This window comes from Panicum virgatum, chromosome 7K, assembly GCF_016808335.1.
Source record: "Panicum virgatum strain AP13 chromosome 7K, P.virgatum_v5, whole genome shotgun sequence".
In the NCBI taxonomy this organism is placed as follows: Eukaryota; Viridiplantae; Streptophyta; class Magnoliopsida; order Poales; family Poaceae; genus Panicum; species Panicum virgatum.
This window is the reverse complement of record NC_053142.1, coordinates 22,993,551-23,015,978: the sequence shown is the minus strand read 5'-3', so window position 1 is coordinate 23,015,978 and position 22,428 is coordinate 22,993,551. Positions and strand designations below refer to the sequence as shown.

Genomic DNA, 22,428 nt, shown 5'->3' with positions numbered 1-22,428 from the left:
TTAAACTATTGCACACTACTACAAAAAATATTTTCCGAGGCGGTCAAAAATCATTAACCGAGGCGGTTGGCCGAGCTTTTTCGAGTTGTTCAAGGGTCCCTCTACGCAATTCTTCCGAATTTCGAATAGTACTTAAGATCCTCTATTTTCGATTATCTAATAAATTTTCACAACCGCCTCGGAGCCAACGCCACGGTTAATCACGACATTAACCGAGGCGGTTTCCGTGCCCGCCTCGGTAAATGGTCTAAAAATTTTTTTTTTTAAAAAGAAAAGCCCGCCGAGCCCATCGAGCGTCGCCACCTCGTCCCGCCGCCGGCAGCGGCCTGGCTCGCTGCGCCGCGTCTGCCTCGCGGCCCCCGCCGCCGCTGCCTCGCCACTGCCTCTCCGGGTGAGGCCGCTGCCGCCGCGCTATCGCCGGGGGATGCCGGATCCGGCCCCTCGCCGCCGCTCGGCCTCCCTGCGCCTGCGCCATGGGGGGAGGAGGTACACGCGCCACCGCCACCGCACGCGGGCCGGTGTCGGGGTTGCGTCGGGGGCGTCCCGCCGCTAACCTAGGGGCTCCGCCGCCGCCGCCAGTCTCCTCCGGCCGAATCCGGGCCCGATGCCGCTGGGTCCGGGCCCGAAGCTCCACGCTGCCATGCCGGAGGGGATCAGCCATGCCCCTGCCGGAGGAGCCCTGACCCGCCGCTTATGCTGCTGCTGCGGCCCCCGCCGGATCCGGGCTTGACGCCGCCGGATCCGGGTCCGAAGCTCCTCGCCACAGTGCCGGAGGGGCTCCGCCACGCCCCTGCCGGAGGAGTCCCGCCCCGCCACCGCCTGCCAGAGGCGCCCTGACCCGCCGCTGCCAGGGCCTCGGAGGAGACGTAGAAGACCTTGGGGGAGCTCGGCATGGTGGCGAGCGGGCCGGCCGGTCCTCCTCCCCTGCGCGCGACGCCGGCACGGACGCCGACACGGGCCCCCGTGCCCCTGATCTAGGGTTTCGGGAAGTGGGAGGGTGGGGAGGCACGTGGGCTTGAGGAGGAGGCGTTGGCGGGGAGGCGCATGGGCTGAGGGAGGGAGGAGCAGGAGAGCAGAGGAATGAGTTAGGCAAACCCTAACTTCTGTTTATATACTCCGAGTAGCATATCGGGCCGAAATGGGCTGTTTGGACTTCAAAATGGGCCAGTATTATGCGAGGCGATTTTCTGTATCCGCCTTGGTTAATAAAAATGACTGCCTCGGTTAATCGCAAGCATTAACCGAGATGATTTTCTGTCATGACCGCCTCCGAGGGTCTTTTTAAAGGCCACAGTTAATCATATTTTGTAGTAGTGGTATACTATCTAGATATGCAACTACGGTTCTTTTAGTGTGAAACCCTCATCCCAGAAGAGTTTTTAGCCAATCTTAGCTTGATCTACTCTAAAAAAGTTAGGCACACAAGTTGCAATATGAAATGCAGAAGCTTAAATAGGGGATGAGAGGAAGCAAACTCTTGACGCGATATTCATCCCGTGGTTCAGTTAGGCAAAGCCACTCCTACTCCACGTTGTTGAAGCACTCAATCAAGAGTATTGCTTCTCGGCCACCAAGCTCTCCCGGTCAACATGGCCTGTTTTTCACTAAGGAGCTTCTCCACAAAAAATGGGGGTCTCCACGTCCCCCGTACAAAGTCGTCGACGCTGCTCCACACCAAGCCGAAGGGTCGAAGACGTGCCGGTGAGCCACCAAGACTCCAAGGATGACCAGCGCACCAAGATATAAAGTTGGTTCACTCTAGAACCACACATAAGGCAGCAACACCTTGCTCTCTCACTCACTTAAGATCTAACCTAACACTAACACACTCAAAGGTGTGCTAAGGACTAAAGATTTGATCACTAAGCATTTAGATGGCTTGGAGAAAGTCTTGGGCGTGGGTGTGACTTCTAGGAACTCCAGCAATCTCAAATGATCCGGAGTGAGGCATGTATATTGCCCTTCAACTCAAATGAGCCATTACTAGCAGTTGGACATTTTTTTGCGCAGGCGTCGGTTCATCCGGTGGTGTGGCGCCGGTTCAACCGGTCACTCACAGGCTGAAACTATACGTTAGTTTCTCTGACACTTCTGCAGCTGAGTCTTCAACCATCGGTTAAACCGATGCTAGGGTATCGGTTTAACCGGTCACTCTGGACCGTCACATAGACATTGCACTTCATCTTCTCCTGCTGACATCATTGCACCGACATTATGCTCCGATGACCGTCGGTTCAACCGGTGCTGAAGGCTTTGCTCATGTGCGCTTGACATTCTCACTGAGTAATAGCACGGTGATTGTACCGATGCCTGTCTGCCTACTGTCGGTTTAACCGGTGCCTCTTGAGTTTTTCAGTTGATCTTCAAAACGCACTGTCTATTGCACCGATGTCTCTGTGTCGGTTTATCCTAAGACCATCAGTTAGACCGATAGCTAGGCGTTGGTTAAACCGGTGCTGCTGTTTCATGCAGAACTCGTCCAATTCGGCGTTTCTTTGAGTTCTTTCTTCGTATTTTGCTTTGCTTGGCCTTTTTACTTCATATCTGGGATCTAGAAATGTTCACTTTACAAACTCGTTAGTCTCATTGATTGTGTTGCCCATCGATCACCAAAATCACTCGAAATGGTCTAAATGGGGCCATGTTCATTACATAAACGGCTTCAGAGTTTCATAAACCTTGTAGTATGTCTCACCTACATTCGAATGAAAAGAGGGCCTACCCGAGAGGAAATAAAGAATATTCATTTGCGGATTCTTTCGAACAAGCAATGGGTTGAGTTACTAGCACGAAAGCCGTTGCACATCCATTTGCTCGGGAACTAGGGGACTAAGAAAATTGTCAAAATCCATCTTTATCTTAAACTAAGTATTATCCATTTTGTATTTGGCTCCAAGGTATCGGGAAAGAATTGAAACCTAGTCCTGCTACGGGTGCCCCCTACTTGTTTGTCACTAGGGCTACGGGTGGTTTTTACAAAGAAACATAATTTTTCTATCTACTCAGTTATCGTGCAGAGAAGTCAGCCTCGCGGCATTTAATTGTAATGGCATATTAACAAGGGTTAGTTGGATCCATGCCACTACAATTTCTTGAAATTGGATTTCATGTTGAAATCCATGTCATTGAGTGGCATGATTTTCAACATGAAACCCAAATTCACGGAGTTGTGGTGGCATGAATCGAATTTTCCCTATTAACAATTGGTGTGTATGATCAACCACTACCAAAAATCAAAATTGCCTTGGCGGTCAAAAACTGCCAAGGAATATACCAACACCGCTAAGGAAATAGCCCTTTGCGGTCAAGTGTCAAGCAAAATGTGCCAAGAGTAGATAGACAAGGAAATTCGGTTTCCTTAGCTATCCACGGATCATTTCCTCCAAAGTTTGGCCTCAAAGAAATCTAGGACAGGGATAAAATTTTCGAAGGGTCAAGAAAATATTCCGACTATCAATATTATAACTTTCTCATGCACACTGCCACCGATTACTCATGTGCAGTTAAAGGTACAAATGCTCCAACCAAAGAGTACCTAAGACTCAGGACTCAAAACTGACCTCCCGGAAGCAGCAAATAGACAAAGAAAGCAAAAACCACTACAACAGAATAATTTTCACCGCCTGCAATAAACCCAACCTTAAAACAAATGGATGGTGTCCATATTTCGAAAGGGGCCACAACCTTATGCAATTTGATAAGAAATGTGTAACATCCCTAGAATAATTATAGGTTCATCATGACATCATATGCATCATCAAATAATTTCAAGGAAGGGTTATCCGGTCAAACTCGGAGTTTCCGGGCCTATACCCGGAGTTTCCGGGCTAGCAACCTAAATCCGGAGTTTCCGGGCTTATACTCGGAGTTTCCGGGTTTGGCAGGACAGGTGCGTGTCAAACGCGCAGAACTTCGACGCCACGTACACCACTCGGGCCCATGCGTCAGCCCGAGCCTCACCTACACCAGGGCACCCTCCTAGTCCTCTCTCTCTCTCACTCCCATTCACTCCACAACTCACTCTCTCTAAATCACACACACACAAGCCATGGAGGAGCTCCACCACACTCTCCTCCACCATTGAAGCCCCTCCACCTCGCCAGAGCTACGCCAAAGATCGACGCCGAGGAGCTGCACCACCTCGACTTCATCTTCTTCCTTGGAGCTAGGAGCTTCCTCAAGCTTCTCCCTCCATCTTCTTCCTCTTCCTCAAGCTTCAAGCAAGGAGAACGAGCTCGAGCTTCACCAAGTCCTCTACCCCCATCTTGAAGCCCTTGCCGCTGTTCCACTCATCGCCGGTGAGCTTATTCCATCCCCGATCTACTCCCATTGCCCTAGATTTGGAAGCCATGAAGCCCTCTAGAGAATTTTCACCATGGATGACCTAGAGCTTTGAAAACCTAATGCATGCATATTTTAAATACCAAGATAGACTCCCCACACTCCCAAGAACCTCTAGGAACAAACCCCACCTCAAACCGTGGCCGGAATCACCGACAATGGTCATTTTCCCTTTTCTACACAAAGAAATGCAGAAAAACCTGGAGTATCCGGGGCTATACCTGGGGTATCCGGGCAACCCGGAGTTTTCGGGCTTATACCCGGAGTTTTCGGGGTTTAGCTGTCCGGACTATCCGGACACATATCCAGAGTATTAGGGCGCCCATAGAACACATCCCACTTTTAGTTGTTTAATTGCATTGCACTTACCCATGCCTAATACACATATGTACTATATGTCTAGCCTCTTTTAGCATAGTTTTGAATCGTTAGCGCAAACTTTCTCATATCATTTGCATATCATTGCAATCATTCATGGCATAGTTATTTATCAAGCATCATTGCACTCGTGTAGAGACCGTGACGCCAGAGCAAGAGGAGGTTGAGCCGGAGATCATGGGAGACGATACTTCCGTTGTGAATCAAGACAGGCACCTATGCATCTCTTACACCCTATTTTGGATCAATGAAATATATGTGTCTTGATTGTGCATGAGTTACTATATGTATCCTTATTTGCTTAGAACCTAATTGATGCATTACCAACCTTGCTTAGGATATTCCCTCATAGTTGAGTATGTTTGTTAGGTGTCACGAATTATATGCTTAGCCATGCTTAGCTTCGGTACAAGACGAGAGTTAGTAAGGGCACCACCACTCGCGAGCTATAGGATGTATGTTTAATTTTACATGATTAGTCAAGAATGGATAAAAGATGAGCAATTATGAAGAATGATTCGGACTTGGGCGAGTATTGTAGGGCCATGTTGGGATGGAGCTCAAATGGTTAGACTTGCTTGAGTAGGTTAAGGACCGTCTCTTTGGTCGCCGGTCTCTTGAGCACTTTTTCGTACAAACCACATGCTTAATGATGGGATGGTAAGCTAATTAGCATGAGTCACACCTTGCTTTGATCGGATTCGGTCCGAGTTGTGATGGAGTGTGATCGGCGGTTTCGGTGCACTTGTCCTTCCCGACCGTTCGCTCATAGCCGGTTGTGTTTGTGTGAAAGATTGAGGCATGAATCAACACTTATCCTTGGCCGTGGGTATGGTCGTTGGTCTTGTTCTCGTGTGGGAAAGGTTGTACACCCCTGCAGGGTTATTAATCTATTGCAATAGCCGCGCTCTCGGTCATGAGCACACCCTCTGATGTTCGCTCCAATGTAGAGTTTCAAGAAGTTCATGGAAGATTGAGCTTATGAATTATGATCACTTACTTATGCAAATATTGATGTATGTTATATAGATCATAGATGTCATGTCTTTTGCTTATTACAACTTGATCAAAGTTAGATGCTTTTATGCAAAAATTAAATACCATGACCTATCCTTGCTACTAACCAGATGCATTCTCCTTGAGGTCGGGCAAGTATATACCCATATTGGATAAGATCTGCGAGTACCATTTGTACTCATGGTGCTATCGTTAAAGTTGTTGCAGGTGAGACGCAATCGGAGGCCGTCTTTGGATACTTCTACCCCGCGGAGTAGATGGCCGGTGTCTATTGGAAGGGCACTATCGGCATATAGTGTTAACCTTCTTATTTTGTACTATGTATGGAATGAGCGCGACGTAAAACTTTCCGCTTCAAAACTCTAAAGACATGATGTTCTTGTATCAAGCCTCTTTTATGTAATCTACACTTTATGTACGGTTGTGCTTGTGTGATAGTGTCCACATATTGTGCGAGTGGAGTGTGTTTAAATCATGGGCGGTGCTCATGGCACATTTCAAGGACTACCGGGGTTGGTCCTTTTTAATCTAGTTGATCAATGGATGATGACTTGATTAAACGGGATCAACTTGGGTTGGTTCCTCACAAAATGGCTGCAAAAATAGTGTTAAGTGGTGGCGTCGACTAGAAGGAGAAGGGGAGGAGGGCTTTATACCATTTTCACCATCAGCCCGTGGCTTAGGGCTATCATGATTTTTACCGCTAGCTCATGGTTGATTTATTTGAGTTTTCACAGCCGGTTCGTATCTGAAACTGGCGCAATACAAAATTTAACCGTCAGTTTCAACAGTTACTACAACCACCTACTCACGAACCGGCCGTGAAAGTCTATCACCACGGGTTTGACCTGTAATAGTGAAGTTAGCTGATACCTTGAGTATCCAATAAATGAGCCATATTATTTGGTATATAGAGCCTTACATTTTGCGAATATTTGCATCACCAATTATTTCCCCTGTGTTTGCTTAGATCGATTCACAAAATCCCACCCTCTATTCCAATGAACTTAAATCAAATTTCATCCACCAAATCCAATCATCCATGTCCCCTCAACAATGGCAGTACCACACAAGTTCTGTAGTTCCGCATCCAACTTGTACCGGAAGCGCCGATCCCTTTGCAGCGGTGCACAGGTAAAACATGTGCTTGGACGCATGGGATACAGTAGAGGATCGATGAGAAGGTATGGATCACTTCTTTCAAATTGAAGAGAACCCCATATCAATGGTATTGCTTGGTGGAGAGAACTCGTTGTGCCTACGTGGATGGAATTTATTGACGTCATCAGCCGCAACCTTACGCCGTCTCCCGTTCTGGTAAATCCCTCTTTACCAAACGCATCTTCACCGGAAGAAGCCATCTTGGCACCGCCCATGCTGGATGATGGATTCTAGCCGACCCCTCCTCATCCTCGAGCTATGCTGCTTCTGCACTGGTTTAAGTAGAGCAGAGGAGGGCTAGAAGAGCTCAGATCGTTGGGGGGTCCTATCCATCTTCCCTGCCATAGAAACTCGCGGAATTGCAAAGCCCACTACAGCCCAGCACCGGCCCACTGGACACAACAGCGTGCACGCACAAGCACAAGTCACACTGACGATCGTCTGTTGCAGCGGAGGCTCAAGCCATGTACTTTGATTTTCTATTTATACTTCGTTTTATTTTTTTCTTAGCTTGAAATAACAGATTCAACATTATTGTCATAACTAGATCAACATTTAAAAAAACTAATTCAACATTTATAAAAAAATATTGAAACAACTTATTATAAATGTTGAGGTAATATATTAAAAATGTTGAACTAGTATATTGAAATGTTGAAATATTTAAAATTAAAATTTAAGATAATATATTGGATCTCATTTTGTTGCATTAATTCTAAAGAATACTATGGTTTAAATTGAATTAAAATTGGATGTATGGTTTAAGAGACCACACCCTCCTATTGGGTCGCGACACATGTCTCCAACCTGCTGCCCTACCAGCCTGCTCCCGCGCGGGCACTTCGTGCTGTGCATGCCACGCGCACCTGCTCTCACATATCATCCCAGCCATCCAATAGTATTGCACGCATCTCAAATAATAGAAGATGTATTAATAAAAATGTATAGGAATCCTCCAGATCAATTGGGATTGGGAACAGCAGCCCAACAGAAATCCGACTGTACACAGATTGCACCAAGCGTCCATCGTGTATACAGATGCAACGGCTAAGCCGTGTTTAGATGTTTTGGCAAAAAAAAATTGGAAAAAAATCTTGCTATTTCGGAGTATTAAATAAATCTATTTATAAAATTTTTCACGGATGGAATGTAAATCGCGAGATGAATCTAACAAGACTAATTAATTTATAATTAGCTGATGGTTAAAGTAGCATCCCTGTTTTAGAGTAATTTTTTTAATCTAAACACGGCTGCATGTGGTGGCCATTCGAGCGAATGTGTTGTCCGTCGTGCAACCATTTCACAACGACGATGTCCATACAGGAGAAGCTAGCAGCAGAAGGCACGGGACCAGGTGATTCAGTCACAATAGAGCATAACCGTTAGATTGGATGCGAATAGGTGACCAGCTGCAGTGTCAGCTTTTACTTTCATTTTCATTTGTTAAAAAAAAAGGATACAGACGTACAAGCAAGCTTAAGCAATGTTAAAAGAAGACAGCCAAAATTTTGATTCAATGTCCTCTGAAAAGGAAACCATATATGAACCATCGGACTTGTAGCTAGTCAACAATTGCCCAAATCATATACACTCTACACCGGACTCCCAAAACTACAGACGGGGCGACCTTGGGGTGTGTTCACGGTATCATCCCGAAGGGCTCACCAACAAAATGGTGACACGACTCTTGACCCAAAACAGCGTCAACACAAGCGTTCACAGATATATTAACCCCCCCCCCCCCCCAATACCCACTCAAGAAACGAACTCCAATAAACTCTCGCTACGATTGCCATCCACTTCTCTCCATAGAATAGTGTGCCTCAAAACTGGCCTATCAAAAGCATGTAGGCCATGGCAGCAAAAAAAAAAAAAAAAAAAAAACCTCACCTGCTATCACCAGATCACAGGTTACTGGCCCCGTGCCAGTCCCAGGCATCGGCAAAACTGAAGACATGACCCGACCATGCTACAAGTAATCACTGTGCATTTGTCTTCTCCAACTTCTCTTTTGCGATTTCAGTTTTTCGTTCCTCGGCATGCTGAGCTACACCACTAGCAAGGGCCTGGTAGTGGAAATCCAAAGTCTGCATAAGGTTCTGGAACCTACCTGGATCTGATGCTTGCAAAGCTGTATCAAGGGATCACAACCTAGTCAGGCAACTTGGGAAACAGGAATGTTTCCATAAGAATGAACTCGTACATAAAATTCCCCTTACCCTGGATAGTTTCTACAAAGAATATAAATGGGTCCACCTCATCTATTGGTGTCTGTAGCTCTTCATCATCGCTAAATTCATCATCAGAATCATCTTCTGAATCTTCTCGGTGGAAACCTCTCACCTGAATTATGGAAAGCATAAACAGTATGCACAGGAGGCAACTAAATAATAAGGAATATTCAAAAAAAATAATTTTCACATATTCTCTATAAAGCCTTTCAGGTTCTTACTACCAAAAATTCTGCTTAGAGAATGATATTCTACTCAGATTCATACCAATCTACTTGTCAACTGCAACTGTCCTCAATATATTAGTCAAATATGTTAACAAAATGCATACTGCAGTTCATTCAAAAAGGAGATTTCCATCAATGAAAATGAAGTATGATTCTAATTTTTTTTTATTGGATCTTATTACACGTTATTTTTGGACAATGTTAACCTCAAGGAAAAAGGAGACAATGATACCAAAATATACTAAAAATACAATCCATATGTCAAGATCATGGTACAAACCTCCGCAAAACTCTCAGGGTTGAAATTATTAGCTCCATCACCATCTTCATCATCAAGACCCATCTCCTTATCAGACTCAACTTCCTCTTCTTCTTCATCAGCGTCAAAGCCATCCAAATCTTCAGCAGCAGCTTCATTTTGCCTCTTAGATTCTGCTTATTAATGCAAAAGATCAAGATTCAACAGAAGGATTTAAAGTGCACACACTTCACCACTAAGATATCACAGCAAAAGGTAAAATAAAGGTGAAAAATACACTGGCGAAAAAAACATGATGTGATTAGCAAGGGGATCAAAACTCTACTGGAGGTTGATTAATTCAGCCTGCTGTTTAAAGTGTTAGAAGCACATATTACTTTTTGAAGTGTTCAAAATCATTACAATAAACAAGAGTAAAGTGCACCTGCAACTTGATCCTTGTAAGCCACAAGCAGCTCTAGCGTTGATTTGAAAATCCTTTCTAGAGCTTCTCCTGGAACGTGACTAGCTGGAAGGCCAATAAGTGAAGTCAATCCTAAGCAGCAGACTTTCTTAGCATACTCTCTGCAAAAACAAAAAAACAAAAGAAACATTTTTGAGTCACTATTGAATATAAATACAGAAGGCATAACCTTGCGAAGATAACATGAGATAGAAAAACTTACCTCTTGAAGTTAGCTCGCTGGCCGCTCCTTTTGACTTGTTGTAACATTACAAACCAAAGATTGAAAATTTCTGTTGCAACTCCAAGTGTATGTAACTTTTGAAGTGCTAGTGAAGGATTGTAGTACAGCGTGTTAGCTATCTGCAATTGGCATGGACAAGATTAGGTGTATGTAATTGTTAAACAGTGTGAGCTGCATGATAGACTGTTACATTACAAGATACAAGAATTCAAATTATCATAGGATTAGGGAAACTAGCAATATTGATTCAAAGATAAAGGGATCAGCAGGAACACAGCTATCACAGGATATGAGTTCTCTCATGCAAAACGGAAGACAAGATCTGTCCGCTGATGATACTGGAATTCATAAACATATATTGCTTATTGCTTACTGCAACCTAAGATATTGCACTGTAATCATAACTATCTCAGATTTATAAATACAAATGAAGACCCTTGTCAATTGGAAAGTCATATGTCCTGGTACATAGTGAATATAGCATTGACACAGAACAGAATACAGTACATAGTGTTAGAAGAGTATTGATAACTTCAAACACAAGCTATGGCAGAAAACTTAACCAAAAATATCACCGAGATAAGATGCCAGTTGAACACCACCTAAATCTGAAGAGCTTGTTGTATCATATGTATGAAAAATACATTTGAGCTTAAACTTCCTAAAACAACTGATAATTTTCCCCTTCTTTTCCTATTTGTTTGCAGATAATGTTGGGTTTCATCTCTAGCCAACTCCAGCTTGCCTGGAAGTAAAAGGCTCTGTTGGTGTTGCTGCTGCAAGAAATATGTGATGGGCACAAAAAAAGATATAGGGGCTGTTGCTCTCGTACCACTTGCTTTATTCTGCAGTTATCAATAATGCTAGTTCCACTGTCCTATTATATTTGGATTCCTATGTCTTGGTACATAGTATCTATGTACCTTATAGCAGGAGTGCAGGACAAGGCTCTGGAGGGCAGGTAGACAGAGCTCCTTGAATCTGAAGCAAAGTGTGAATTTGGAGGTGTTGGTTTCAAAGGGTAGAAAAGGTCTCTTTATGCCTTCAGGGGGCCGTGGTTCTATCTAAAGAGGGGAATGCAAGGACGATGGAACACTAGCTCACCACGGGACAAACAAGAAAGTGAACGCATCCTCAGAAAATACATTTATAACAACCCAAGAAGCAAGCACTGATGAGATATAGGCAGAGTTCAGAATGGACCTAACCAAGAAAATAGTAAGCTATTTGATGACCTTTTTTGTTTGATATATGGGCCAAAATGGAGGCAACAAGGAAATTCGAGTGCTGATTTGGCAACATGGAAAACAGAAGTGCTACCATAACGACTTTCTATAATAATCTACCTATGTACACAGTAATTCAGCAACTGATACTTAAAATCTTAAAAAAAATGAAAAAAAAGCGATAAGAAGTGCCAGCAGCTTTACAACAATCAGGCATTATGACTGACTAGGATTAGCATGATTAGAACAAATGGGGAAGGGCAAGTTGTGTTTCTTACCGCTTGTAAAAGGAGACTTTTCAGATATGGCTTCTCCGTTCGACGCAACCGATCAATTGTAAGCCTGAGATACGGCTCAACCCAATGATCTACTTGGCCTTTGCAGTTTTGGAAAAACACTTCAATGAGCTTCGGTGCAGGTACAATATCAGAATCTTCCATGTTTTGATCTGCCATAATCTAAAAAGTATAGATATTCAACCATAAGAACCAAAGGCACTTGAAATTTAATGAATGTGTGTATTTAATTAGTGAATATAAAGCAAACTCACAGATGATAGTGCTTTCCATAAGCTATGTTGGTAGTCAGGATCTTTGCATGTAAGAAAATGTTCGGTGCCCCGGGAAACATAGTTGTCTAATGGGACAAGAATATCTGCTCATAAACAAAGAACATATGAATTTGAGCAGTGAAAAGACGCCAAAAATAGAGCAAGAGGTTGAACTCTCAAGTTCTCATTTCAAAATCCAGTAAGATGTTAGTTACATGGCAATACTATATCCAGGTTTCCTGAAAACATATTCTCATTCAAATTGAATTGTAGAGGGGGCTTTTGCAATCTATTGTCCAGTACAAGCCCTTCTGTTACAAACAAATATGCTACCTTAACAGATGTAGACAGGCGAGAGCAACTCCGGATAGGAACGGTGTAGGCATCTTGATTGATAGGAGCCTTAAGGATGGAGTCGTAGAGGTTAGAAGGCAAGGCGACCGGATTATCCTAATCCGGTTGGTAGTTGGAGATTCGGTTTTGAATGTGATCAGTGCCTATGCCCCTCAGGTAGGCCTTAGTGAGAGCACCAAGATGCAGTTCTGGGAAGATCTAGATTGCATGGTTAGTACCGTGCCTACCAGCGAGAAACTCTTCATAGGATGAGATCTCAACGGCCATGTGGGTGCGACTAATGTAGGGTTCGAGCGAGTGCACGGGAGTTTTGGGTATGGTAGCAGGAGTCAAGAGGGGGAGGATGTGTTGAACTTCGCGTTAGCCTACGACTTGTTGATAGCGAATACCGTGTTTAAAAAGAGGGAATCTCATCTTGTGACGTTTCGTAGTGGACAACACTCGAGCCAGATCGACTTTATCCTTGCTAGGAGGGAGGATAGACGTGATTGCTTAGATTGTAAGGTGATACCTGGGGAGTGTGTTGTCCCTCAACACAATCTTGTGGTGGCGGACTTTCGTCTTCGGGTACGTGTCCACCGGGACAAACGTGCCAAGATTGCGAGAACAAAGTGGTGGAAGCTTAGAGGAGAAGCGGCACAAGCGCTTAAGGAAAGGATGCTAGGTGAGGGGCCTTGGGAAGAAGAAGGAGACGCAGATGATATGTGGCTAAAGATGGCAACATGTGTTCGGAAGGTGGCCTCAGAGGTGTTTGGCGTGAGTAGGGGAGGCAAATAGGAGGGGAAAGATACCTGGTGGTGGAACGACGAGGTGCAAAGGGCTATTAAGGAGAAGGAGTGTTTCAAGCGCCTCCACCTTGACAAGAGTGCAGCCAACATCGAGTGCTATAAATTAGCGAAGGGAGTTGCAAAGCGAGCTGTGAGTGTAGTAAAGGGTAAGACGTATGATGACCTGTATCAGCGGCTAGACACGAAATTAGGGGAGAAAGACATTTATAAGATGGCTAGGATTCGCGAGCGGAAGACAAAGGGACATCAACCAAATCAAATGCATTAAGGATGGGACAGATCGGCTGCTAGTGAAGGATGAGGAGATCATGGATAGATGGAGAGAGTACTTCGACAAGTTGTTTAATGGGGAGAGTGAGGGTCCTACCCTTGAGTTAGATGACTCTTTTAACGATACCAACAGACGTTTTGTGAGGAGAATTCAGGAGGAAGAGATCGGGGAGGCTTTGAAGAGGATGAAGGGAGGTAAAGCGATGGGCCCTGATGGTATCCCCATTGAGGTGTGAAGATGCCTAGGAGATAGAGCAATAGTATGGTTAACTAAGCTTTTTAATCTCATTTGTCAAACAAGATGCCGGAAGAATGAAGGAGAAGTATATTAGTACCTATCTTCAAAAACAAGGGCGATGTTCAAAGTTGTACTAACTACCGTGGGATTAAGCTGATGAGCCATACGATGAAGTTTTGGGAGAGGGTTATCAAGCATCGCCTAAGAAGAGTGACAAGTGTGACCCAAAACCAATTTGGGTTCATGCCTGTAAAGTCATCCATGGAGGCGATTTTCTTAATACGACAATTGATGGAGAGATATAGGGAGCAGAAGGACTTGCACATGGTCTTCATTGACCTTGAGAAGGCATATGACAAAGTACCGAGAAATATCATGTGGTGGGTCTTGGAGAAGCACAAAGTCCCAACTAAGTACATTACCCTCATTAAGGATATGTACAAGGATGCGACGATGTTTGTCCGCACATGTGATGGTAACACCACTGACTTTTATATTAACATAAGCCTACATCAGGGGTTAACATAAGCCTACATCAGGGGTCAACATTGAGCCCTTATTTATTTGCTTTAGTGATGGATGAGGTCACAAGGGATATGCAAGGTGAGATCCCTTGGTGTATGCTCTTTGCTGATGATGTGGTGCTAGTTGACGAGAGTAGGGCAGGGGTTAATAGGAAGTTAGAGCTGAGGAGACGCATGTTAGAGTCGAAAGGGTTCAGACTTAGTAGGACCAAGACCGAGTACATGATGTGCGATTTCAGCGCGACTAGGCATGAGGGGGGAGACGTTAGTCTAGATGGGCAGGTGGTGGTCCAGAAGGATACTTTTCGGTATTTAGGATCGGTGCTACAAAAGGATGGCGACATTGATGAAGATATTAGGCATAGAATTTCAGCGGACTGGTTGAAATGGCGGCAAGCTTCTGGCATCCTTTGTGACAAGAGGGTGCCACAAAAGCTAAAAGGCAAATTCTATAGAACAGCAATTCGTCCGGCGATGTTATACGGTGCTGAATGTTGGCCTACAAAAAGACATGTCCAGCAACTGAGTGTAGCAGAGATGCGGATGTTGCGGTGGTTTTGCGGGCGCACAAGGAGGGATAGAGTTCAGAACGAAATTATTCGGGATAGGGTCAGGGTGGCACCAATTGAGGAGAAACTTATCCAGCATCGACTGAGATGGTTTGGACATGTCCAACAAAGGCCTCCTGAGGCGCCGGTGCGTAATGGGGCTCTTGAGCGGGTCGATAATGTAAAGAGGTGTAGAAGTAGACCTAAACTGACGTGGGATGAGTCGGTTAAGAGAGACCTTAAGGATTGGAATATCTCTAAAGAGATAGCTTTGGATATGAGCGCTTGGAGACTAGCTATTAATGTGCCTGAACCTTAAACTTATTTCTTTCAGGTTTCATCTCTAGCCTACCCCAACTTGCTTGAGAAAAAAAGTTATGTTGTTGTTGTTGAACAGATGTAGACAGGCATCCCATTAAATAAACATTACATACTTCAGTGACAAATGATGTTATATATCAAACAAAAGTATCATTGTGCAAATAAACTGGGCATAAGGAATTAGGGATTGTAAATTACTACAATGGCCTTGTCTGTCATAATTACAGTTCAATCATTTACTATTTGCTAGCAACGTTTGTCTAATCTCATTGTTTAAGATAGTTTCAGTTGCTCAATAATATCTCGACAATATTTCCATTCAATATCCAAAGCCATCTCTGCTAGCCTGAATATGCCAAGTCAAAATGTGGAAACCAACAAATTTTCAGGAAAATACTCAATTTACTCTTACAGCTAATATGCAGGACATTGGGTATGCAATACTGCTGTTGTTACTGAGCCAAAAAAAACACTAAACAAATTGATGAACATTTCAATTTTTCAAGTGACGGTTCTCAAGGGCCAACGCCATTTGCCTATTTGCACTGTTCGCAAAATATAAGGGTGCAAATAGTCCAAATGATAATGGGCAAAGATCCAGCACAACACAATTGAATTTGCAAATATGAACAAAAATGGCAAAATGGTTGATAGAAGTCAACAATAAGGTTCAGATATTAATTTAGCCAATGAACAATTTTTCAATTACAATTATATGTACAGACAAGTAGACAAAGACTGAATTGGACTATTTGCAAGATGAGTTTGACCTTTGGCGGTCGGCTGGTGCAAAGGGCCTAACTGCCCTTGGCCTTGAACGGGTAGTTTCAGTAGTTTAGGCCTTATGTTTTGTGTTTTGGGGGTCAGGTCCTTCCAGTTAGTCCCTGTAATAGTTTTATTTCCTAATTAGTCACCAACCCCATTCCTAGTCCAAGGTGGGTTTTGGGTTCTGTAATTGGACTATTCATTTCTTCTTAATACAAAGATACGCAGCTCTCCTGCGTGTTCTAGAAAAAAAAAAAAAAAAAAAAAACAAAGACTGAAAGACAACAGTAAAATAGGAGGCCATACAACAGAACAAGAAATATGCATGATCAAAAGCAAATTTTCAAAATGTGCCCAATTAACAGCTTGCCATTCAAAAGTAGACTTACTCTCGAAGAAATCTATGGCCCAATCATTAAGGGCCTCCATTATCAATGGCCACAAGCTCCACATGTCCAATGAAATTGATGGTGAGTAAAACGTCATATAGGAGACTATTTCCAGAACCTCTTCATAGACATCTGTTATATAAACTCGAGTGTATGAGGGGAACATGGAGGATGAAGGTCCAAATTGATTCAATAAAAACTGATATTAACACAAATACTTTATCTCCTAATAACTTAAGATAATTGGTTCTGCCATACATCCCAATGTTAGGGGGCAGAAACTAATTAGACTTCCTACAAGCATCCAGCATCTTCAAGATCTATCACTCTAGTTTAAACAAAAAGCACGAGCTCAAAATAACAATGCCTAAATCTAAATGTATTTGCAAAAAGTAAAATTGAACAATATATGTGGTCTCAAGTGTAAATATCTCCATATCTGTGATCCTTAAGGTACCTTGACCATCTGAAGTCAACATCTTGCGCAATATAGGCAACAGGGTGTGTTCTATTTGGATATAAAGATGAGGAAGACTGCTAATGGACTCAAGGATGGTGCTTATGGCACGTAAGCAACCAACAGCAGCTAAAGCGCTAGTATCCTCGGCTTCCTCATCAGCTTCTGAACTAGCCATGCATCTCCAGAATGCAGCGGCCTATCAAAATAGTAAGCACGAAGTTATATGGAATACACATAACCATATATTACATAGAGAGAATTAGAAAAGGAAAATAAAGTTTATGCTGCGTACCAGACTCTGGCATAAGCCAAGTGCATATGGTGCCATCTCTTCACCAAATCTGTCGACAATTGTCTCAAGGGTGAAGACAAGGTCCTCATTCTCAACTTCACTCATAAGCTTAAAAAACTCTGCAACAGAAACAAGCAAACTATTAAACCCACCATCAGAAACAAGTTTGAGAAAAGTGGTTTCAGTGAATACCATCGAGAAGTTGAGGAAGTATCGGCCGGATCTCATCCAGATCTGCAGAACAAAACTATTTTTGGTTAATGAACTAAAGCACTAAATCAAGAATTGACTATGGAACTATAAATTCAAATAAATCTTGCCTGTGCATGCTTCAACAAAAGAACGGAGGGCAAACACTGAATCAACTCGGACAGGAAGTTCAGCATCACGCATACCAGCTATAACACAATGCATAGCTTTGCGAAAGTTGTTCTTGTCTGAGAACTTGATGTGTGCATACTGTCCAGCAACCCATGCTGCCTAATACTCATATAATATATCAGTTTGAGACCATTTGGAAGTATACCAAATGGAAAACAAGTATTAAAGAATCAAAATAGAATAAAAATATAGAAAAGGTAATAAGAAAACACATATGCAAGCACACAGGACTAAAACTAAAAGAGAAAATTCCATGTATGCCATTGAAAATTATAGCCATCCCTTATGTGCCATTGAAAGTTTAACCATCCTTTTAATGCCACTGTTTTAATTTCCTCCCCTATATGCCATTCCAGTTACTTTTCATCACAGTTTGAGCTACTTGGCAGAGTGCCCTCTATAGTCTATGCTCGTTACGCTTTCACCATTGATAGAACTGTGGTGTCACTTCTTCCTTGCTTTTCAGGCATCAAGCACCATCGCATCGTTTCATGTTATTACTGAGAGCTTGTTTGACGAAATCCTAAGCTCCTGCATCTTCCTCTTCTTGTTGAGAGATGCTGGCAAGGTTGCTTGTGGAAATGTCCACTAGCTTGAGCTGCCTTACCAGCTCAAGTGCCCTGTATGTCGAGGCACTGCAGCTTGCCGAGAGCATGCATTGGGAGCTGCCCGCCGAGGGGATTCGTCTATAGTTACAGAGGATGCCGTGGCGACATGGATTCGAGCAGATGTAGCGTCGGCAGTGACACGCACGCGCCAGCGCAAACGCTCCCATAGTCCACGGTTCACTCATCATGCATGGCTGGTGGCATGGATCATGACCACCTTCATCTCGGGGCTTCACAGCGCCATCCTGTGCCCACGCGGTCGCCATCTCTTGCACCTGTGCATGCATTTGGCTGCCGTACGTGCTGCCCGTCATTCGCAGGCTGCTCCCCCGGGCGCGCAGATCAGTGCCCCCAACGCGAATCACTCGCCCACCAGCTGCTCCCTGGTGGAACCTAGAGGGGCAGCGTGGTGAGGTCAGGATCCGGCAATGCGAAATCTAGCTATAGAAATTGAAGAAGAAAGATTGGAAGAGGAAGTAGAAAGCGATGCCCATATACATCCGTCAGGGAAAGGGAACCACGGGGATTTAGAGGACCTCTGCGCAGACTCTGAGCATGATGGTGTGGATGCAACTGGCATGCTCGGCTGGGCCGCTGTGGATGTGGTTTCGACGCTGTGGTGGTGCTGACGGAGCTGAAGGTACGACGGAGACGTTAACGGGGATATTTAACAGAATGGCATATAGGGTATGAAAAATCAATAGTCGATGGCCCTGAAGGGATTGCTAAATTTTCGATGGCACGTAAGGGATGACGATAAATTTTGATAGCATATAGGGAATTTCTCAAACTACAAAGCAGGAATGGACTGATAAAGTATAATAGGATGTACTTGAATAAAACGGATGCATAATGTCAAAGTAACTTTAGTTTTTTTTACAAGAAAAAGTTATAGTGCACAACAATGCAGCTTCTTATCCCAAACTTGAGCAAAAGTTGGCATATTCCAATCATCATATCTTTCATTCTAAGAACATTAATGAAATTGGTCTAGGGTGCTAGAAAAAACAGCAATTTCTAACTGCGACAGTGTTGGCAATCCCTCACACTCACACACTCACACACACTTTGCAGGTGGAAGATGAGCAAGATAAGAGGAAGAAAAAGAACCCAGGAAGAGCACACAAGAAGTGGAGCTGCTTGACCTGCCGAGCTGCAGCTGCTCTCCATAAATTCACAGCCAGTCAAAAGGTGAATCAAGATACAAGGTATGGCTATAGTGTAATGCAGCCTCTACCGCTACTTGCTACTGCTACTACTACTGCTACTGCTACCTTGCTGCCACTTGCAGCTGCTGCTATATGCACCAGTCATTGCCGCCCAAATTCAAGTGGCAAGCCATGGCTGGTCAAAAGAGCTAGAGCTACTACTACTAATAGCATGAAATGGTTAAGCCAGAGCATGGTAATTATCTAACAGACAGGCTAATCCTAAGCTCCTAACTAAGAGGTAGGACATTTATCCAGAAAATCGTGTAAATGCAACTACCAGTATTTAACATCGTATGATTGGCCAAGCTACAAATAACCTTCTCCATTGAAATCCAGAAATACAATACCATACAGCAAAAATGCCAATCACTATACACAAGCTTACCAGCTCTAGTAAAGTATGGTTAAATGCATACAAAGACGAATGAATCATGCACATAATGCATATTAATACTGGATTCAATATGGCACACTTCAAAAACAAGACCAAGTCTATGACAAAGGCAAGTACAAAACAGAGAGCAGAAGAAAACTATTCAAATATGTTGTACTTGTTCAGTAGCAATCATACACCCAAGGACAAACGCTCATCCAAGATAAGCATCACTTGGTATGCATAAGCAAGCCTTTCTCAAAATTGATAATATATGTTTAAAACCATTTAGATTTGTCAAAAAGAAATGTAACAACAAACTTGTGACGGTCAGATGCTTTTGGATATACAACAAAGTAAGTTAGCTTGCAAGAAAAATGGTGGAACTACTAGTTAGGTTGAGGGGCACTACCTTTGCTCGCAAGTGTCCAACATGACTACTAAACTCTGGAAATACATGCTGAACCAACATCCGCTCCAGCTCACCCTTATATGGAATCAGTTTGCTTCAACCCTATCATATAACGTCCCAATGGCAAGAAGGGCACCATCTTTTGGCGATATGGCTTCAATTCAATAGATGCCTCGTCATACCTGCAAATGTTATCTTGAATTAGATAAGATGGCCTATGGACACAGTATTCATGACAATAATGACTAAGCCATACCTCATAAATATTCCCACAATAAAATGTATAAACTTTTGCAGGTTGCCCTTTCCCCGTTTTCTTACAAGTTCATTCACAAAGTCCATGGCCAGCTGTTCGAGGACTATACAAATCTTCAATAATATCTGTAGAAAAATAAACGAAGCAGCATTGTAGGTTAATATAATAAAAAAGCCTGAACGTGGAGCTGACATGCAGAAAAAGACTGCTTAGGAGATAATAGAAGTCACCATAGCCTTTCCGGACATATTCATGAGGATCTTCATCCCACAACATTTGATCATTGTCATTGAAGCACAATAGTGGAAATATTATCTCAAACATAATGATGTCCATTTGCGGCTGCATCAGTTGATACATGCTGTTCTTTGTAACACTGCAATAAACAACATATCCCATTATTTATAGACAGATGCCATAAATTTCAAAAACTACGAAACTAATTATCACATGAAGGACACAGGAAGTACAGAACCCACCCACCCACACCCACACCCACACCCACAATAATTGTGGCATGAAAAATGCAATGTACAAAGTGATAGAGATCAAGCTCAAATTAGTTATTATTATAAAAAAAACTCAAATTAGTTTCCCTAAGATGAATATATTATCAGTTAGATATAACATTTCCCCTGAGTTCAGTATAATGATGTTGCAACAATGGAAAAGGTTGTTCCAAACAGGTATGCCCTAAGGCTTCACCCGACATGCTTCCCAGGGCGGATGACTGGATCCCACGCAAAGAGAAAGAGAGATAAAGAATGAGAGAATAAGGCTGTAGAAATGAGCTTTCCTCCTTGCTCCGGACCCTCAAAGGTATATATATTGGAGCGAGGGAGGACCAATTCCACTCTTGCCCTTGGTGGAGAGCAAATATTTGCACATAAGCTGTTTGTGCAACAAATCCATATACAGCGCACTAGGGAAATAGCAGTCAAGAAAAATATTCAACAGTATTAATGGTGGGTCAGAATTTGTGACATCAGAAAGCTAATCAAGTAAGTGGCTTGCTAATTGCCTAACAAATACAGACCTGAACACAGCAGATACCTGTGAGATCTAATTACAGAATACAGAAGAAAAAAAAAAACCAAACGACAGTGGCAATGAGAACAATACAAACCAGCAAAATTACTTTCAAGAACAACATGCTGCTGTGGGCCTTTTCATCACACGAACCTGTTGGTGAGATATTGAAGAATAAGATTGATAACTCTATCGGGTAGATAGCCGCCTGTACGGATAGCATTGAGCAACTGTAAGTGGCATCCCAAATTTTTCCAGCATAGTTCTTTTGAACATTTGAGCAAAAGCTTTGCTCTCGGGTTTCTGAATCTTCAAATCAGCAAACCTGTTGATAAAGAACAAACACTAAGTAAAATTACAGATTATCTAACCTAACAACATTTCTATTGAATACAGACCGAGTATATAGACGGTTTAAGATATGGGCAATCCATTTCTTGACTTTCCACCACCCCCCAAGATTTTCTAGCATCAGGGTCTGATGGTTGTCCTTCCACTGGAACTGGCCTCTCCAACAAATTCAAGAACAAAAACCATCCACGCATTGAAGACATTTGGATCAAAGAGTTTAGGAATTTCTAGCTGCATAAAATGCATGACAGGATCAGCAACAAGTAATTAAGGAAAAAATAGAAGTACAGCTAAGCTATAAGGCCAAGACATACATAAATTGAAGACCAGAATATTTTGCATATCAGCTTGATCAAGTCAGCTACTTCAATTGGAGGATTTGGAATCTGTACAAGTTTGCTGAAGATATTCAACAAACGAGGGAAAGATTCTTCAACAACTTGATACAAAGGTATTCTTTCTTCCTCTGACTTGAACCTTTAAACCATGAAAGGGAAAATAAGATGGTGTTGGTAATGCAGACAACAAAAGACAAGCTACCATCACACTGCTTGGATATCGTTCACCATACATCCAAATTTCATTTGAGAACAAAGTAATGCTTGTCATTCGTTTTGCATAAATCATGAATGAGGAGTCACAATATTGCTTCAAGTACAAATCAGCGTGCTTCACACAAGACAAAGAAAGATAATTCACATAGACAAAGCAAAGCAGTATATTTATACTTACTCATATTTCCGGGCAAGAATCCTTAGTACATACAAAGCTCCAAAAATTTG

At 43.0% G+C, this 22,428-nt stretch overlaps 1 pseudogene across 1 annotated transcript; it reads right to left on the bottom strand.

Moving 5' to 3' along the window:
• Positions 1-8,414: 8,414 nt before the first annotated feature.
• On the bottom strand, positions 8,415-22,422 carry LOC120640553 (annotated as a pseudogene). The gene is made up of 19 exons (XR_005661866.1): positions 22,379-22,422; positions 21,961-22,123; positions 21,694-21,877; positions 21,449-21,620; positions 20,497-20,642; positions 20,267-20,391; positions 20,011-20,192; positions 17,346-17,505; positions 17,218-17,259; positions 17,026-17,144; positions 16,731-16,929; positions 16,274-16,405; positions 12,077-12,180; positions 11,805-11,984; positions 10,280-10,419; positions 10,039-10,178; positions 9,636-9,787; positions 9,117-9,240; positions 8,415-9,028 (listed from the first exon to the last, which is right to left on the bottom strand). The product of XR_005661866.1 is annotated as an importin beta-like SAD2 (transcript).
• Positions 22,423-22,428: the final 6 nt, after the last annotated feature.